This window comes from Panthera uncia, chromosome F2, assembly GCF_023721935.1.
Source record: "Panthera uncia isolate 11264 chromosome F2, Puncia_PCG_1.0, whole genome shotgun sequence".
NCBI lineage: Eukaryota > Metazoa > Chordata > Mammalia > Carnivora > Felidae > Panthera > Panthera uncia.
Window position 1 is genome coordinate 52,093,239 of NC_064812.1, and position 21,017 is coordinate 52,114,255.

The 21,017-nt window shown below is 34.8% G+C and overlaps 1 long non-coding RNA gene across 2 annotated transcripts in view; it reads left to right on the top strand.

Moving 5' to 3' along the window:
• Positions 1 to 578: 578 nt before the first annotated feature.
• The window catches only part of LOC125924588 (uncharacterized), a 65,833-nt gene continuing 45,394 nt past the window's right edge, over positions 579 to 21,017 (top strand). For both annotated transcript variants that reach the window (XR_007458476.1, XR_007458477.1), the window contains exons 1-3: positions 579 to 650; positions 6,506 to 6,601; positions 11,634 to 11,675. This is a non-coding gene — a long non-coding RNA (uncharacterized LOC125924588). The remainder of the gene's footprint in view (positions 651 to 6,505; positions 6,602 to 11,633; positions 11,676 to 21,017) is intronic.

Sequence of the window (21,017 nt, forward strand, 5' to 3'; positions counted from 1 at the left end):
AACTCACGGACCGCGAGATCATGACCTGAGCCGAAGTCGGCCGCCCAACCGACTGAGCCACCCAGGCACCCCAAGATTTTTAAAAAATCCCATAAGAAGATCCCAAAAACGTCCTAAGTGTCATTAGCAGTTAATAAAGTTATTCACGCAGAAGTGTATACAACAGAGCCCTGCACTTTTTATATTTTGTTTTCACTTTTTGGCGTGGCATGTGACACGGTATCAGCTTCATTAAACAAAATATTTGTAAAAAACATTAAAAAAAAAAGTCTGTACCTTTCATGCTACTTGAGGAGGATGAAGCGGGAGTGGGTGCACGGATGCGTCTTGCTTCCAGGGTTGATGGAGAACTCACCCTGGTTGTGGCCGATAATCTCAGACATGATTCCCATAAGGCTGAAGGTCCCTTACAGACGCCCACCAGGTTGTCCACCAAACTAAGCAGGGGGAACACGTCCCTCAGCTGCCTCCTCACCACGGGGCGCTCGCCCCTCAGCTGCCGCCACTTCTTGGCTTTGCGCAGGCGCTTTCGTAGGGAGCGCCGCGCCGGCCGCCAGGCGAGGTCCAGTCGCCGCGGCCTGGGGGCGGTACAGCTGCATCCGGGGCTCTTGGGCTTGTCCAGTAACCTATGCAGGTCTGCCCTGCCTCAGGTGAGCTCGCAGGTGTGCTTCTTCTGCTTCACTTTTGCCATGTTGTCAGGGTTGTTTTCGAATGTTAGTTTTCCTATATATATAAAGGAGGAAAGTGCATGAACGTATTCTCTATATATACTTTTAATCTTAACGAATTTATTTTTTTTAAGTTTATTTATTTATTTTTGAGAGAGAGAGCAAGTAGGGAAGGGACAGAGATAGGGAGAGAGAGAATCCCAATCCCTGCACTGTTAGTGCAGAGCCTGAGGCAGGGCTCAAATTCATAAACTAACCAACCAACCGTGAGATCATGACCTGAGCTGAGATCAAGAGTCAGAGGCTTACCCGACTGAGCCACCCAGGAGCCCTTTCAATGTTTTTATTTATTTTTGAGAGAGAGAGAACGAGCAGGGAAACGGCAGAGAGAGAGATAGAGGATCCGAAACGGTCTCTGCGCTGAGAGCAGGTGAATGTATTATTTTTACATTCAAAAAGTCAACTATGATCGATCAAACTCTAAACTAGCTCTAGCCAATAGAAATATAACACATCTATGTAATTTTCAAACTTTTAGTAGCCAAATTTTAAAGAAACGGGTGAAATGCGTTTTAATAATGTATTTTATTTAACCCAACATATCCAAAATATTATCATTTACACAATATAAAATGATTAATGAGACATTATTAATCAAATACATCTGTCATGTTCTCTACAACACAGTAATGTTGATGCAGTGGTTAAAGTGAAATGTAGTCCCATTAAAGCAATACTTAACAAGGGAAAGTTTTTTAGAGTGGTTTAGTTTTTCAATTGAAGTTAGAAGTTAGTTTAAATAAAATTTAAACTTCAGTTCCTTCAGTGTATTACTCGCATTGGAAGTGCTTCATGGCTGCATGTGATCAGGAGCTACCATCCTGAACAACACAGTTCTAACCTCCCTTGATGATGGAAATTAGTGATTTTCAACAGTCAGTATGTCACTTTTCGAGACGTGTCTATCAGAGAAACATCTCCCTCAGCAGAGAGACACTGTTGAGAACCACTAGTCAAAATGAACTTTCAGTTGTATATCAGAAATTTTTATTAATTTTCAAAACAATAAATAAGTTAATTAAAATAATTAGGAATAATTCTGCAAATCTTAAAGTCAATTCTCTTGTCATTCTGCCAAATATCAGTACTTCAAAAAACTTTGAGTTTAAAAACCCTATTTTATTTAAAAACATCTACCTTGTACACACGTTGGGTTTCATATTCTCACTATACCAATTATTAAATTTCATCAAGACCCCAGAACATTGGCCACTTCATCTATTCTGGATGATCAGCCTCCTAGTGACTGCATTTTTATCCTTGTTTGAACCAGACTCTGGTCCATTACTTTTAAGTACTCTCTACCTACAACCCTCATACCACTTTGTTATCTTATCCTTCTATTACACTGGATCCATATATTACCACCAGAAAATCACTCCATGCATTTGCTTTCTCTGCTTCTATATGCACACTATTAAGCACTGCTGGGAAAAATTGTATCTCTGTGCCAAAACAAGTCTCTGTTCATGTTCAGTCAATGATCCTTCTATTTGTTCTCATCTGTAAATTCTATCGGCCCTTCCACATGGCAGGGTTTTCATCCCTTTAACATTTTCCTCTTTCTCCACTCCATCCCCGCACTCATGCACACCTCCATGCCCTTCCTTCACAGAGAAAATGTATCTCCTTAAATTACAGCAAATTTAGAAACCAAGTAGCAGAGAAATTCCAACCTCTTACCTTTACCCACAAATGAATTTATCTTCGTATACCTCTTTACCTCCTTTTAGATAGATCTCACTGAAAGAAGTGCCAAGTTATCTGTTCAAAGTTTACTTTGAACTTCAATAAAACTTTTAACCCTTTCAGAGACCTTTTTCCTAAGTATCTTATCCCTTTTGTTTTCTTACCTTCAAATCATCTCTGCTGTGTTCAACAAAACAAAACATAACAAAAATTCCCATTTTTATGTGTATATTATTCTTTCTCCTTTTCTTCACAATTGGGCCCCAAGGGGGAATTGTATTGTATGACTCTCTTTATCTCCTCTTGATTCCTAGCTACCTTTCCACCTAGCTTATATCCCCACAACTCCACTGAATCTGCTCTCAGTGAGGTCAAGGTTAATGTCCCTTGTGCCAGATGCATCACACACTTCTAAGTACTTACTCTACCTGACCTGTCTGTGCCATCCGATTAACTCGTCATTTCTCCTTTGGCCTTCCTGACACTGCTTTTTGCTAGATTTTTCTCAAATATCCTGGCCACTTCTTTTCAGTCTTTGGTATTAAATCTTTTTATGAGTTCGTATTTTAAAAGTTATGAATTTTATTAATATAAATTTTAAATAACATCCTCAATAGTATAATATGAAAAGAGAACATGGTGGTTTTCTTCTCAAAATCATTCAGCCTATTGACTCGATGAAGAAAATTCACCAAGGCAAATGAACTGATTTGCTTTACTAAGAGCTTATACTCTTGGAAATAAAAACTCTATTCTTCAAATGTGTCCTGAGAGAAAGTTATGTAAAAATCTTAATAGCGATATAATCAGACTATTACTACACAATTGCACCATAAAGAATACCAGTCATGGATATAATCATAGAAAATTGCCAGACAATTGCAACATTAAAATGCATCAATGCATCAATCATAGATACAATCACACAAATGACTACAATCAGTAGTAAAACTTAAAGCAATTACAACTTTTTAAGGAATTATTGTGTGGGAAAATTATTTAAATAGCAATACCATGTTTCTAACTTTTAAATAAATGCAAAAGAATGTCTCTGATACATGAATGCATCACCAACAGAAGGGCACTTCTGTGGTAACCTCCAATTTCTTTCAAATGTCCTGGCCACTTAAATATCAATGTATCTAAATGTCAAATCTCAATTTCAAAGAAAAGATAGATGCTAAAATGTAAGAAATAATGTACGTTGGTATTAAATAATTGTAATTGTGTCCTATAAAAAATGATTTGTAAATTCATTCAGGAGATGCCATCAAAATTATAAGTCATTTAAATTAGTTTTCTAAAAGTGACTTTCTAACTGTTGCAAATAGATACGAGAAATTAATAATACTGTATAAAAAGTAAAAATGTAACTTAAGAGAAAATTAAATGACCAGAAGCTTATAAAGGGGGGGAAAAGTATGCAAATCACCCTATCTACTCACATTTTAGATGTCTTAAATATTTTTCCTTTTAATTTATTTGTTTGCTGCTTTTGGTCCTCTTCATTCCTACTGACAGAAGTATAACAAACTTAGATATGTTTGATTTGAGCCTCCTTGGTTAAATGAAAATTCTATTCTGTTGAAATTACCCAGTGCAAAGTTGCTATGAACATATTCTAGCCAGATAGTAGGTCAGTGTGAGAGCCATTCACTTGTTTTAATGTAAATATGGAAAATTTAAATAAATGTAAAGAATCCAAAATTCCTTACTGATGGAGTAATTTTCCCTAAATATATCTGCATTCTTTACCCAAGAGGAAAGGAGAGTTGTATGTGACTACGCAGAGCAGAAAAAACCACAACAGAATTGTCACATCTTACAAGCTTAAGACTACCGGGACCAGAAGATCACCAGGAAGTGGAATTTATGGCCAGAAAGTCTCATGAAAGGTTGCAAATAGATACAACTTAGATCAAGATAATTCATGATATCAGTCCTGCATCAAGCAATAAGCTAAAAATATGTATTTTCTTCCCTTTCATATGTCTCCTGCTTTGAACGAATCCCTGTTCCCGCAGACTAAATAGAAACTTACTTTTATTGTCAATTCAGCTACTTTGATAGCTAAATGGGCTTTCTTGATCCACCTTGAGAAAATACTATTATGTAAGTAAATAAGCATGTAAATAATATATAGCATATAAGAAAATACACAATTCGTTTCAAATGAGCAAATTACTAGTAAATCCTTGTTTTAAATTCTACACTATCAGAAAGAAATTCCCTTAGCTATGATTTTTATTTCAAAAGAAAATATATTAGACACATAAACTGGGATATCTTGCTTTGGAAAATTAAATATAAAGCCTTATACACCGAAAAATGAGATATTAAAAAAGACCTAACATTGGAACCTGGAAACATAAATGCATCAAAGGACTTCAGATGAAAACGGCAATTTCACTCACTTTCCTCCTCTCCTGAATATTAGTGCTATCATTTATTTAATGCCACTAAACTAGCTTGTGAGTTTTTTCTTGTTTACTTTATAGTGGCAAACATAATAATGTACCCAATTCTTTATGGAGTTTTGTTTATGTGCCAGGCACTTTACCAAATGCTTTGCATATGTTACCTCGTTTAATCCTTCCAGGAATCCCTTTGAGAATTCATCATTTTCCCTATTTTACAGATTAGGAAATTGCAGCTTGGGGAAGATGAGTAAAACTAATTGTCAGAAAAGGTAGAAAGCAAATCTAAATCTGTCTGACTTTGAAGCCTGAATTCTTAACCTGTACAGTAGATGTCCTTCATGAATGACTAAGTTATATCAGCTTAGTTACTGGGAAAAAGTAATTCAACTTTCAAAAGAATATTGCAATGTAATTAAATATAGGAATTTCTAATAATTTGAAAGCATTAATAATCCAAAATTGAGGGTTTTACAAAATAACTAGCAAATTCTCTTCAAAAATGTCAAAGTTATGAAATGCAAAGAAATTCTAAGGAAATCCACATTAAAAAAAGTAATAAAGAAAGTGTTAGGATGTCCTTGGAACCACAGTACAGGGGACAGCCATCTTGCCAGCGCAACCCAAGGAAAAGCCGGTGCCAGAAGGAATTGGAGGTCAACCAATCACCGAGCGACAGCACGACCTGACGCGAAAAAGGCCCACCCGGACCTAAACCCGGAACCACAGCAGCTTAAAAACCCCACCCCACCACACCTGGGTGCGACTTCCCTGACTCTCTCTCTCTCTCTCTCTCTCTCTCTCTCTCTCTCCCTCCCTCCCTCCCTCCCTGAGTCACAGAACCTCGCCCGAGACCTTAGTTCCCAAATAAACCCTTGGCTGCTAAAATTTTTTAGCCTCTGACTCCTATCTTTACCCTGCTTTATGCCTGACCCTAACAGAAAGAAATATGACAGAAAGAATGAAAGAAAGAAAGAAAGAACGAACAAAAGAAAGAAAGAAAGAAAGAAAGATAGATAGATACATGGATGACAACTTCAGGAGTTATCCTGGAATGGATTTGTGACAGAGGGAGAAAAAAGTACCTATTAAGAACACTGTTAGGACAATGGAAGAAATTTAAATATGGACTGTGGATTAGATAGTAGTCTTATGTCAATGTTAAGATTTGTTTTTTATAATTGTCCTGTAATGTATAGGAGTATTGCAACTCTAAGTTTGAAATTATTCCCAATTATATCAAAATTAAAAGTGGCTGATAAATAAAAGTAACCAAAGTAAGGCAAATAGGAAGAAAACAATAGAATGATTGATAAAACTTTATAATTTTTATATTCTGATAATTATATACACTAGGTGATTAAGGAAGAAAATTAGTAAGTATTTTACTATTTGATAAAAGAATAGTATGGATTCCTTGTAGCATATCTCCAGGGGCATCATAGTTGATTAGTATTTTTTTTTTTTTAAATTAAAGACAATCTCTCAGGGTCTTGCATAAGAAGATTTGGCTAATACTTTAAGAGTTTATTAACTTATGCTCAAACTAATCTTGAATTACAATATAAATCCTTTGAAAGAATATTGATAGTCATGTAAATTCTGTATAAATTCATTGCCACTGTATTTTAAATATTCTCCCTTGATATCCTTAATCCCCGTGTATTATAGGCCAATGCTGATGTCTTAACAAGAATGGAAAGAATACTGATTGTTAGTGGTTTTGAATGATACCTAGCTTCAAGCAAAGGTGCAAGATGAGAAAAGGTAGGAAAGCTAAAACTAAAGACTATTTTCCAAAATGATAAAAAATATACAAATATAAAATTATAAAGATGTACCTCAATCTGTTGCTAGTAAAGTACATCTAAGGATATTCAGTATCATATCTTTTTAATTTTGGGATGAATATGAAATTATTTTCAGTTAAAAGAAAAAAGTGACATGAATCCCCTGTTGGTAATGTACTTTAAATATTTCTATTTGGGAAACTTAGAAAACAATTAGACTGTGTAATCATATCTGAATTTAGGAGAGGATCTGAGTTTAGTAGGAGGTAATTTATAAAAGTTCACATACTAGACTACTTGCTCTAAAGTTATCTTTTAGGGGCTCCTGGGTGGCTCAGTTGATTAAGTGCCCAACTTTGGCTCAGGCCATGATCTCACAGTTTGTGGGTTCAAGTGCCGCGTCAGGCTTTGTGCTGACAGTTTGGAGCCTGGAGCCTGCTTCGGGTTCTGTGTTTGCCTCTCACTCTGCCTCTCCCCAATTCATGCTGTCTCTCTCTCTCTCAAAAATAAATAAACATTAAAAAAAACTTTTTTGGGAGGCACCTGAATGGCTCAGTCGGTTGAGTGCCTGACTTTGGCTCAGGTCATGATCTCGTGGTTTGTGGGTTCAAGACCTGCATCAGGCTCTGTGCTGATAGCTCTGGAGCCTGCTTCAGATTCTGTCTCCTTCTCTCTCTGCCCCTCCCCCTACTCGTGTTCTGTCTCTCTCTCTCAAAAATAAATAAACATTAAAAAAAATTAAAAAAAATTTTTTTAAATACTTATCTTTTAAAACAGTTTTGAGTAGATTTTGACTATATCTTTAAAAAAGATATATGAAGCAAATATGTCAAAATGTCTGGTATATCTCGGTGTGAAAATAGAAATGTCTATTTTCATTAGGTTGGGTTTCTTTTAAAATTAAAAATTGTTTTGGGACGCGTGGGTGGCTCAGTCAGTTGAGCCTCTGACTTTGGCTCTGGTCATGATCTCACAGTTGTGAGTTCGAGCCCCACATTGGGCTCTTTGCTGACAGCTCAGAGCCTGGAGCCTGCTTCAGATTCTGTGTCTCCCTCTCTCTCTCTGCCCCTCCCCCGCTCACACTCTGTCTCTCTCTCTCAAAAAATAAATAAACATTAAAAAAAAACTTAAAAAAATTAAAAATTGTTTAATTTCAAATAATAGTTTCTTAGAAGAGTATCACTGGAAAATGAGCTGATATTAGGAGAAAAGCAAAAAGTGATTATCTATTCCCAATCCTTGTTTTAATTTCCTATAAAATGCTGGTATTTGTGAAATCAGGAATCCAAGGATCAGTCAGGACCTTCAATTATCTATGTAATATTTTAACCTCCCTAGACTTGCAAATCTACAAAATTATGATATCTTAGATTCCTTTTAACACTGAAATTGATTCTCACACATACCATAGAAACATTAGCAAGAGAACATGGTTAAAGACAGGATTGTTGGTTTTCTATCAGCAGAAATTTGCCAAAACTAACTTAAGTCAAAATAAAATGGAGAGACAGGAAAGGCAGAAAGTTTCAGCATCATTAAGTGAATTATAACCAGGACCTACCTGAAAAGCAAAGACCACACTAAGCCTTCCCCCCACCCTCTCTTTTAGACCATATACTTTCATCTTTTCTTCTCTGTGTATGTCTACTTCATTTTTATCTTTCTCAGCAGACTGCCTTTCTCTTCTTTTTCATCTACTTGACCAAATACGGTCTCTACAACTTCATCCTAACATTAATCATTGATTGAATAGCCAAGTATACAATCATATCAGGAATAGCAAGTCTTGTCTGACCATCTATTACAATGCAATTATGGTCTCTTGGGCCATGGCTCAGTCATCAAGGCTGCGGAAGCACAATTTCTAATTGCCAGATTCTCCCAAAAAGAGGTCCAGAATTTGGGAGAAAATAAGGCTCAATTCCCTTGCCTCTTCATATGTGATTCCCAATAAATAAGGATACAATTAAATGATTTTTAATATTTCCTTGGACACTATGATTTGTAAGGGAAAAATTTGCATGAGCTTTGTAAGTTTGTAGACTCAGAGGATCACCATTAACTGATGATTGATATTAACTATCCACAGATGTAAGATCCTAAAATTGAGGAGTTGAGCTTTTAGAAATAAGTAAAGGGCTAAATTCTCTACGCTGTAAATTTCTTCTCAAAGACTCTCTGCAGGTGTTCTCATCTAAAGAGAAAAATCATTAAGACCTCTGCTGAATGTTCTGAGAATATTATCTTTCAGATACTTGTTCTAAGATTATTCTATGATTCTTATATTATTCTAAGATACTTTCAAGGTTGTTATCCTTCAGATTCCTAGATTGTTCTTGTTTATTATTTTATCTGCAATTAAATGCACTTAAGTTTTAGTTTTAGAATTTATTATGCCTATTAAACCATATCAGAAACTGTTGGTGCCTTAATCAACAATCATCTCATATCCTTTCTTCCTTTAAAAAAGAACAGAGTTTAAATATCTGATGCTTCAGGGCAAGAAAATATTGATTTATGTAAAATAAATCTTGATAAAATTACATATGATCTTATGAAATTTGGACAAGGACATGAAGGAAAAACAGTAGGTTTGGGGCAGAGAGGAAAATGTAAAGGACCTGAGAAAGTTTACCTCACTCTAAAAAGGGAACACAAGAAAAGGACATTCTTCTGGCCTTGATCATTTCTTACTTAGAAATATTCTCCAAGTGTGTTTAGACTATGAAGGGGTAAATCCGAAAACAAAATTCAATATGGAAATGTGAAGTTTAAAATAACCTGTGCCTTTGAGAATAGTAAGTCATGGGAGTAACCCAACTTAGCCTTTTTGTAGTGAGAGATAGCAAATCTAACTCATGTTTAACCCAGCCTAAGTTGTGTTATCTGTTATTTGAGCCTCATCATTCTATCAATTTTACCGAAGTAGTATTCTTAGTAGTTTTTGCTTATTTGTTTCTTGTACAATATTTTATTTTATTCCATTAATTTTATATCACAACTTCTGGAGGAGTAAAGTGAATGGGAAAAGGGGGAGGCACACATTGGAGACTCCATTGTGAAGGGCAAGAATGTAGAAAATTTGTTTTTCTAAAGAAAGAAAAAAAAAGGGATGACAGAGTCAGAAGTCAAATCAAAACCTTTTTCCTTGAAATTAGCGCTATCCATTAAATAAACTGTACTTCAATATATTAATAGAAAAGAGAATAATGCCTCAGTGCCAATCCAGAGTAATTTTTTAAAAACATTGAATCAACAGAAAATTGTAGATTTACTTCCATACAGAGCCAATATAAAAAGAAAATAAACAAAGAGAATCAGAACATCTCAGATTATAAAAATTCTGTCTAAAAAGTCAATAAGCAACTTAATTAATTTACTAATTAATTGAAGTAAAACTTCAACACTCCAAACTCACCTAAACAACCTTAAGTAAATGCTTTAAAAAATGATTTAAAAAAACTTGAATTATGAATTCTGAAATTCAGAACAGAAATGGACCCCTAGGTTAATTCACTAAGAAATTATTTTTAATATTAAGATAAATATTAACATTTCAGCATGTGAAATGAGACTTGATCAAGCTCAGGCAATAAATTAAAGAAAAAGACAAAATCATCTTAAAATACAAACTAAATTATATAGTCACCAAGAGAGAAAAGCTTAAACTCCAAAGTTAATAAGGAACATTTAGGGAAGTCATGATAATAACTAAGAGAAAGATCAGAATAATGAAAGAAACATGTTCAGAGAGAAATTGATGAAATAGAAAGAGAGGCAAAAAAAGATAAAAGATAGGCACAATTGGAGATGATAAAGAATAAAATGAAATAATTGAAAATGTTTTAAACCATAATTCAAAAATTGAATCTATCACCAGGTATCTAAAAAAAATCTGCCCTTTAATGTTTAACTCCAATATCTTTCTTTAAAAATAAAATTATCCTCAGAAAATTCATTCAAAAAGACTGTCTGAAGTCAGTGAAGGAAAATTCCGATGGCATGAGAATTTTAGACAAAGATATCTAAACCAAGACAAAGGCAGGACAGGTTATGTTTCATAACTCAAGGAAAGAAAGTGTGAGCCAAAGGCTTTAAATCCAGCAAAAGTGTTTTTAAAGTGTCAAGTCTATACAAAACTGTGTAATCATGGGGTGCCTGGGTGGCTCAGTCAGTTGAGGGTCCACTTTCAGTTCAGGTCATAATCTCGTGGTTTATAGATTTGAGCCCTGTGTTGGGCTCTGTGCTCACAGCTCAGAGCCTGGAGCCTGCTTCAGATTCTTTGTCTTCCTCTCTCTCTGCCCCTCCCCCACTCATGCTCTGTCTGTCTCTATCAAAAAATAAATCAGCATTAAAAAAATTTTTGTTTTAAAAAGAAAGAAAGAAAACTGTGTAATCATAAAAGAACTCCAGGAATACTCTATGAGCCTTCCTACACAATCCTTTACCAGTTCACTACAGTCAACAGATGATTGGAGCAAAATAAGTCAGTCACAGAAAAACAAATACCATACGACTTCACTTATATGTGGAATTTAAGAAACAAAACAAATGAGCAAAAGAAAAAAAAGAAAGAGAGGGAGGCAAACCAAGAAATATACTCTTAACTATATACAAAACAAACTGATGTTACCAGAGGAGAGGTGGGTAGAGGGATGGGAATGGGTGATGGGGATTAAGGAGTGCACTTGCTGTGATGAGTACTAGGTATTGTATGGAAGTGTCAAATCACTACATTTGAACTATAGTACACCTGGAACTAATAACACACTGTATGTTAGCCAACTGAAATTTAAATAAAAACTTAAAAAAAATAAAATTAGTGATAAAAAAGGGCTGAATTAAAGCACCTTTTAAAATGTGAATTGTTATCTTTTAAGAAATCATTGCATAGGAAAAAATTAAACTGTAACATCTTTGAAAGAATGTATGAAACATTGTTAGGGATATTTATTTTTGATTATAATTATTATTATTGAATTGTTATTCTTATTTTTTGTTGTGGGCAGAGGCTGTGGTGAGAAAAGATTGTAACAGGACCTACTTAAAAGGTAATGGAAAAAAATCATTTATTATTATAAAGTAGTCTTACTCCTTGAAACATGTAACCCCATTATACTAATGAAATGATAACACATTTCATATAGTAGACTCCTTTGCTGCGAAAAAAAAAATGATTGAAGAAGCTTTAGCAAAAGGGCTGATTTTGAGCTCTAAATACATTTAGTTGTAGATCTAAGATTAAAACAAATTGGAATAGTTGAAGAACAAGGTAAGAACAAAGATAAAATAGCCATTGAAACAGAAGGATTTAATAATGTTATAAAAACCCTTTACACAACCTTATGCAAATAAATGCCCAAACTTTGATGAAACAAATAACATCTCAGCAATATATAATTTATCACACTTGATAATAATAGAAAGATTAAACAGATAATTTCCATAAAATCAGACAGGGAGAAAAAGACACAGGGAAAGACAGAGACAGTAGAAGAAGAAGCAGAGATACAGAAAAAGTGAGAGAATTATTAAAGAACTACCCTTGGAAAAAGTTACTAGGTCCAAGTGATTCTATACAAAATAATATTACATTAAGAAAATAATATATTATGACTAATTAAAGTTTAATAATTGTGAAGATAAAAAATGTTTTATGATACTATATTGATAGATATAAAAAGAAAAGATATATAACTATCTCTATAGATTAAAGCCTGTGATAAAATTCAACATCCATTCTTGAATAAAATTTACTCAATATTATAGATATATACATGTACATATAATACTGTATACTCAGCCCTAAAGCCAGCATCTTAATGTGGAAGAAATAGAGGCATGACTATCAAATTCAAGAACAAGACAAGAATACTATCTATTTCCCCTCTTACTTCACAATATATTGCAAGTATTGACCATGAAATTAGATGAGAAGAAATAATTAAGACCCATAAGAATCGGAAAAGAAAAAGTCTAAAAAAATAAACTCCAAATGGATCAGTGATATAAATATAGAAAATCCATACAATTACTAGAGAAAAAACACAACTGTATTCTTTATAAGCTATATTTTTTTAAATGTCTAAGTATAACTCAAAATTCCAATACAATAAAAGGAAATACTGAAAAAAATTCTGCATGCTGTACCCCAACGCCCCCCCCCAAAAAAAAACACTAAAACAAAACAGATATCATAGAAGGGAAAATACTTGCCATATATATCACAGCTAAAAGGTGATCATTCAGGGGAAAATAATAAAAATAAAAATAAGAGCAAAAAAGTATTTTTTTAATTTTTTTAAATATTTATTTTTGAGAGACAGCGCATGAACAGGGGAGGGGCAGAGAGAGAGGGAGACACAGAATCTGAAGAAGGCTCCAGGTTCTGAGCTGTCAGCACAGAGCCTGACACAGGACTTGAACCCATCAACTGGGACATTATGACCTGAGCTGAAGCAGGACACTTAACTGACTGAGCCACCCAGAGTCCCCAAGTGCACTTGCCCCAAGTGCAAAAAACATAAATAGCTTACAAAAAGAGACATAAGAGACATACAAGTGACCTTTAAACATACAAAAAGATATTTAATCATTCATGATTTTTGTTTGTTTCAGAGAGAGAGAGAGAGAGAGAGAGAGAGAGTGAGTGCAGGCAGGGGAGGGGCAAGGGAAAGGGAGAGAGAGAATCCCAAGCAGGCTCCATGCCTAGCACAGAGTTGCAAGATAACCTGAGCTGAAACACAAAAGTTTGAAAACATACTCTGTTTGAAGGCTGTAGGAAATAAATACTTTCATGTATTACTGGTGTGAATACAAAATAGATCTAGCTCTATGGGAAGACTTTGGCAGTATTCAAAAAAACTTCCTACGTGTTTACCCTTTCTCATAAAGAATTCACTTTAGGAATTTACCCTTAAGAAACACAAAAATACAACTTAAAAACATAACTCATAAAGAGGAGATTGATTCTGCAGCTTTAAACAAAACTATGAAAAAAGTTTCTATGAACTCATGTTGTGATTTTCAGTATAGGCTCTTTTGTGAGAAATTAAGTTCCATAAAGTATAATGTACTACTTTTTTGGATAAGAAAGAAGAGTAGAAATATTTAATAAGTAATGCCTTAATTAAAAAAAAAATACAGGAAGTGAAAACCTGAAGCCAGTGAAATTAACTTCCTGCCAATGTGGGGGACAATGGCAGCATGGAAATGGATACAAAGAAAGAACTTGTCACTTGGAGAAATCCTGATTGCAAGGCTAAGGCAGGAAAAGTATAAGGTAAGACTAGATGGTCTCCTTGTTTACAGAGAGTAAGAAATTTCTTTAGAAAATCATGGGAATATGTCTAAAAGATCCTGAAGCCAGCTTGAATAGGCTCCCACTGGCCAAATGTGGAACTGTTTGGGTATCAATATGAATAAGAACATGATTCACTGAAATGAGAAAGGAACCTAAAGTCTATATTGTTGTTAAATAATAACAATTACAAAGTGAAGAGAAGGGAAAGCTCTTCCTTATGGACTCATATCAATTAACAAATGTTGAGAAAATTATAGAACTTAAAATGTATTCTTTTTCACCTATCAAAATAATAACAGAAATAATGGGTGCTGATTATGTTAGTGAATATATGCAGAACATGATATTCATACCCTCATAAAGTTGTTCCCTACAGATTACTTATTAAAAAGAACTTGTGGGGGTGCCTGTTCCCTACAGATTACTTATTAAAAAGAACTTGGGTGCTCAGTTGGTTAAGTGTCCTGCTTCAGCTCAGGTCATGATCTCACAGTTGATGAGTTTGAGCCCTGCATCCAGCTCTCTGCTGTCTGCACAGAGCCCACTTCAGATCCTAGGAAAAAAAATTCACATTGAACTGCATTCCTCCAGTTTAGAACCATTTGAGCTTCATTGTCTAAGATACTGCTAAGATGCTGTCAAGATGGTGTCTCTCTTACTTCAACTAGTTGTAATAAATTTAGCTTTCATACAAATTAATAATTAACAAAGCTTTGCTTTATTAACAGACTAAAGGGAATTTAGTTGTTAAACTAAACACAATGTGTTTAACTAAATACAATGTGTTATTCTTAATATACTCTGGATCAAAACATCTATTAAGGATTTTATTTGGATAATTGGAGGAATTTTAATATGGACTATATATTAAATAATTGTATTTTTTCAGTGTTAAATTTCCTGATTGTGATAATTTTATTAGAGTAAAATGGGAGAATATCCTCATTTTTTGAAGTTACATTCTCAAATATTTGAGAAAACAAAGCAAATGTGATTAAATGTTATCCTTTGGTGAATGTGCTATTCTTATAACTCTTAAATCGATTTGAATTTTTCAAAATAAAAAATTGTGAAAAGTGATGCAAAAAACTTGATAGTGACATGAATATAACTGTACTTTAAAATTCTGGTTTTAAAATTCCTTAATTAGAAGATTTCTAACATTTGAGTTCTTTTGTTTTTATTCTTTTGTTTTTAAACTTTATTTCTATATTAATTGGCAAATTTAAATGATTTTTCTTATTTTTCAAAATTTATGTTAAAACTGGCATCTCAACTTAAAGGTAATTCTTAAGTAGTCTTGGGAAAAATACCCATAGCTATTTTTGAGTTGTTTTAAAAATTCGTATTAAAAATAATTGAGATTTTGTTACCTAACAAGTGAACCAAAATACTTCCAGCTTAGCAGATGTTAAAACATTTATGAGAAATAATCTTTGACCAAAATGTAAAAATATCCCTATAAGCATCAGCAAGTCTCTCTCTTTTCCTGGCCTTATATGACTCACTTAATGGATAAATTGCTCATGCCCTGGGTTTCCTGCTGATTAGAAGTTGCTACTAGCACGATGCACATGAGAAAAATTGCAAATGTTTCTCAGAGACCCACAGAGCAATGTTTTTCCAACTTTGCAGAACATTGCCAAAAATATCTACCTGAATTATAGGCGCCGGGGATGGATATCATCAGAACACATCGCAAAATTTTAAATTAATATCATTTCATTTGTCATGTCATTACAGAAACTGCCCACTGCGAGGTGGTCAGTCGAGGAGCATAACTACTAAGACCATCTAAGCAAACAGAGTATCTAGTTAGATGTGAATTTTTAAGCTGAAGAAGTTTGTATAAAAATGTAGAGACTGGCTTTTGTTCTGTACAGACCATGATTGGGAGGACAAAAAGTTTTAGAGCTTTCTTTCTATTATCTTTATCTTTATCCAAAAAAAAAAAAAAAAAGATTCACAGTTATTCCTAAGCATACACAAAATTTGACCTAAGATACTATATATGCCTGTGAAAAGAGATGCAACTAAGAAAAATATCAGAGACAATATTAAAAAATGGAGTGGTAAGAGGCATAAGAAATAGAGGAGTTAAGAAACCAAAATGAAGAAATGTGCCTATTCCTTCTGAGTATTTTAGAATTCATACTTTATGAATCTCATGATCTATTTAAATAAACCCAAAGAAGGATTCAGTAGATGATGGCAGGTAGTTTTCCAAAATGTTCTGCAAATTTATTTTCTCTCATGTCTGAGCTTCAGTCACTATTCTCTCTGCCATGAAAACCTTCTAACATCTACTCCTTTACCACTCAGGTTTTGGCCTAGATATGAGAAATCTCTGAATAATCTTGATTGCCCATCCAAATAATCTTATATTACAAAGGGCATTCCGTTTTCATAATGTCCTGGAAATACTGATCTACTTGTCTGTTTGGTCCAACACTTCCATGAATAAAGAGGTTTGCGTTCCTCATTTAAATTCTTAGTATATTGTCTGCAGCCCCAATAAATCTTTGTCGAATGAGTGCATGAATAAATGAGTGGACAAATGCCTCTTTGTTTTAATTCTAGTACAATTAACATACAGTGTTACATTAGTTTCAGTATAGTGTTTCAGTATATTGGTTTCAATATGGTGATTCAACAATTCTATACATCTCTCAGTGCTGATCACCATTAAGTGTACTCTTAATCCCTTTCACCTATTTCACTCATCCCCCTACCCACCTCCCTTCTGGTGACCATCAGTTTGTTCTCTATAGTTAAGAGTGTATTTGTTTGTTTCTTTTTTCTTTATTCATTTGTTTTGTTTCTTAAATTCCACATATGAGTGAAAACATATGATATTTGTGTCTCTCCAATGGATTTATTTCACTTAGCATAATGTCCTCTAGATCTATGCATACTGGTATAAATGGCAAGATTTCTTTCTTTTTTATGGCTGAGTAACATTACATTATAGATATATACCACATCTTCTTTATCCATTCATCTATTGAGACACTTGGGCTGTTTCCATAATTTGGCTATTGTAAATAATGCTACAGTAAACACAGGGGTGCATATATCTTTTCAAATTGGTGGTTTTGTATTCTTTGGGTAAATACCCAGTAGTGGAATTACTGAATCATATGGCAATTCTATTTTTAATTTTTTGAGGAAACTCCATAATGTTTTCTACAGTGGCTGCATCACTTTGCATTCCCACCAAGAGTGAACAACGGTTCCTTTATCTCCAGATCTTCACCAACACTTGTTTTTCATATTTTTGATTTTAGCTATTCTGACAGGTGTGAGGTGATATCTCAACTGTGGTTTTGATTTGCATTTCCCCGATGATGAGTGTTGTCAAACATCTTTTCATGTGTCTGTTGGCCATCTGTATATCTCTTTGGAGAAATACCTTTTTGTTTTTAATTGGATTATTTGGGTTTTTTGGTAATGAGATGTATAAGTTCTTTGTATAATTTGGATACTAACCCCTTATTGGATGTATCATTTGCAAATATCTTCTCCCATTCGGTAGGTTTTCCTTTATTTTTTCTTTTGCTGTGCAGAAGCTTATTTTCATGTAGTTCCAGTGGTTTAGTTTGGCTCTGTTTCCCTTGTATCGGAAGACATATCTAGAAAAATGTTGCTATGTATGGCTACTGTCAGAGAAATTACTGCCTGTGTTCCTTTCTAGGATTTTAATGGTTTCAGGTCTCACATTTAGGTCTTTAATCCATTTTGAGTTTATTTTTGTGTACAGTGTAAGTAAGTGGTCCAGTTTCATTCTTTTGCATGTAGCTGTCCGGTTTTCCCAACACCGTTTGTTGAAGAGACTTTTTACTATTGCATATTCTTTCCTCCTTTGTCATAGATTAATTGACCATATATTTGTAGGTTTATTTCAGAGCTCTCTACCATTCTGTTCTATTGATTTATGTGTCTATTTTTGTGCCAGGACCATACTGTTTTGATTACTATAGCTTTGTAGTGTATCTTAAAATATGGAATTGTGATGCCTCCAATTTTGTTCTTCTCAAGATTACTTTAGCTATTCAGCATTTTTTATGGTTCTGCATAAATTTTAGGGTTATTTGTTCTAGTTCTGTGAAAAATGCAGTTGGTATTTTGACAGGGATTGCATTAAATGTGTAGATTGCTTTGGGTAGTTTGAACATTTTAACAAAGAAAAATTTTAACAATGACAAATACCTCTCTTTAATTGCCATACTCCTGTACCAAAAGGGTCTCCATTGCTGACGCCACCAGTAAATAGTCTAGGGTCCAAGATGTCTAAAAGGTGGCTTCATTGTGATAAGGGTTCTCTGCACAAACAAATAACATCACTGACCCTCTTTTCACATTTCTCCCACATGGATTCCAGAATATTGCTGATTTATGATACCAATGCCATTTTAATGAAGTCACTATTTCAAATATTTTTATTTAATTGGTATTCTTCTGTACTGTTGCAAAAAAAAAAAAAAGGAGAGAAAGAGAAAGAGAGGGGAAATGGAAATGTTTAAGGCTAAAGGTTAATATGATCAACACAGACCCCAAATTGCCAATCTTCTTTAATCCTACCCTATTCTAAGATTTATTTTCCTGACTTTCTCTTTGTTAGAATGAGCTTTTGCTTAGAAGTTTCCTGAATCTTATACAAATAGACTCCCACATCCTCCAATCATAACCATACTTAAGTGACCTTGTATGACTATTATTTAGGTTCATATCCAAATTCTACTACCAGAGACGGTATTGTTAAATACTGTTGTTACCTTTACAGTTAGCACAGTACTCTCATTATAAGATTTACATTTATATTTCTCCCTTCACGATAAAAAAATACCTGAAAAATAGCTTAGAAAGATTTTAGCAATAAAGAATGTGATACTTACAAATGACATTCATCCATTCATTTGTTCATTCAGCTATTCACTCAGCAATGGCCATCAATTTGTTAGGAGTGGTTCAGAATAGAGGAATCATGTGTTGACTAGCAAATAGTGCACCACAGGGAAAGTTACACTACATAGCAGAAGCTTATTGAGGTGTGAAGTAGTTAAAGATCCCATGCCAAGGGCCCTTCCTGAGTCCACTTGCTTCTTGGAAATCAACAATTATTTTATGACTAAAGTACCCATTCCATTAATATGGAAGTTACCTCCAATACTGCAATAAAAGGGTAAGGTTAAACCATTTTTTATTTTTCTTTCAGTAGATTTAACATCAGTAAAAACTTTTATAGTATATGGATTGTGGCATGGCTCCTTCTATGTGCAAACCAGAATGTAATTGTAAGAATTATTTACTATAGGAATATTTTTCAAACTAAGGACAAAATACTTTCTCCAAATGAAATATTGCCCCTGTATCCCAGATTCCAGTTGGGTACTTTAAAACTTGATTCAACACTTCCAACCCCTAAAATTCTATGCCCAGAGGAAGTCAGACTCTCTTCTTAGATTTATACAAATTTCTGTGATGACATTTTTATAGATTCCTCTACCTCACTGCCCCTTTTCTAAGAGAACTGCTTCTGAGTACATTGTCAAGCATCTTCTAAGCTCTCTGAGCAATATAAATTGTAAGAAGCATTCATGACTCGATAAACTACAGTCACAGCTCCTGAAAGCCCTGGAATTTCTGAAGTATTGAGTGGCAAAGGTATTTCTTGTTATGTTTATGAGGTGACTTTTGGACCCCACTTAAGGAAGTAGGATGATTACTAGGAGAACAAAGCAGGGTTAAAGTGTTGGAAGTTTCAGTCTCTGGCAGCAAGCAACCCCCACCTCCAGGGGAGAGGAGAGGGCCTGGAAGATAAATCAATCACCACTAGCTAATGTTTTTCATCAATCACCACAATGTGTTGAAGCCTCCATAAAACCCCAAGAGGACAAGTAGCTTTGGGGTTGGTGACTGACATGTGGAAATTTGGGGAGAATGGATCACCTGGAGAGGACATGAAGGTTCCTCTTACTTTTCTCCATACCTTGTCCAAGAAATCTCTTCCATCTGGCTGTTCCTGAGTTATATCTTTGTTATTATAAACCTGTGATCTAGTAAGTAAAATGTTTCTTTAAGTTCTGTGAGCTGCTCTAGCAATTTTTAAAAAAATGTTTATTAACTTTTGAGAGAGATAGAGAGCACAACTGGAGTAGTGACAGAGAGAGAGAGAGGAAGACACAGAATCTGGAGCAGGCTCCAAGCTGTCAGCGCAGAGCCCAAGGTGGGGCTCCTGTTCACAAACCAGGAGATCATGACCTGAGCCGAACTCAGACACTTAACCAACTGAGCCACCCAGGTGCCCTGCTCTAGCAAATTAATTGAACCCAAGGAAGTCATTGTAACCTCTGATTTCTATCCAGCTGGGAGCAAACTGAACTTTGGACTGGGTTCTGAAGTCCAAGCAGGAGGCCATGGGGACCTCTAATCTCTAACTCATCAGTCGGAAGCAGAGACAACTGGGCTTGTGCCTGAAGTCTGAAGTAGGGGACAGGGGGAGGGGCAGTCTTGTAGACTGAAGCCTTAACCTCTGGGTAGGTAGTGTCAGAATTGAGCTGAATTGTAGGACACCCAGCTGGAGTTCCAAGAATTATTTGTTGGTATGGTGAGAACCCCCAGACCAAAGTGGGAATTGGGTCCAGGAACAGGATGGACTCTCTCTCCTTCCTTCCCTTCTCACCATTCTTAGCAGATTGCTCTACAGCACAAAAGTATTTTGTTCTTTATTATACAGAACAATTAAGCATACCTCTTCTCTTACCGCTGGATGTAGCCTGAACAAATCATTAAAACGTTCCTACAATTAACTAAGTCCATTCTTAAAAGCAGCTGTGGCTAAGAAAGTAATATCCCCCCCAACCCCTTTTTCTATTATGTAAAGAAGCTTAATGTATGAACAGTTAAATAAATGAATAATTGCAGCTGAACTGGAAGTGCCCTGAGAACTCTTCCCTCTCATCTCAAACTCCTCCCCACCCAGTGTCAAAATGAAATTCACAGAACTTCTGGGATTACTGTTTCAAAATAACTTCCCAAGAGGCTCTTCCACAGGACATTACATTTATAAATCTGAAAGCTTCTATTACAT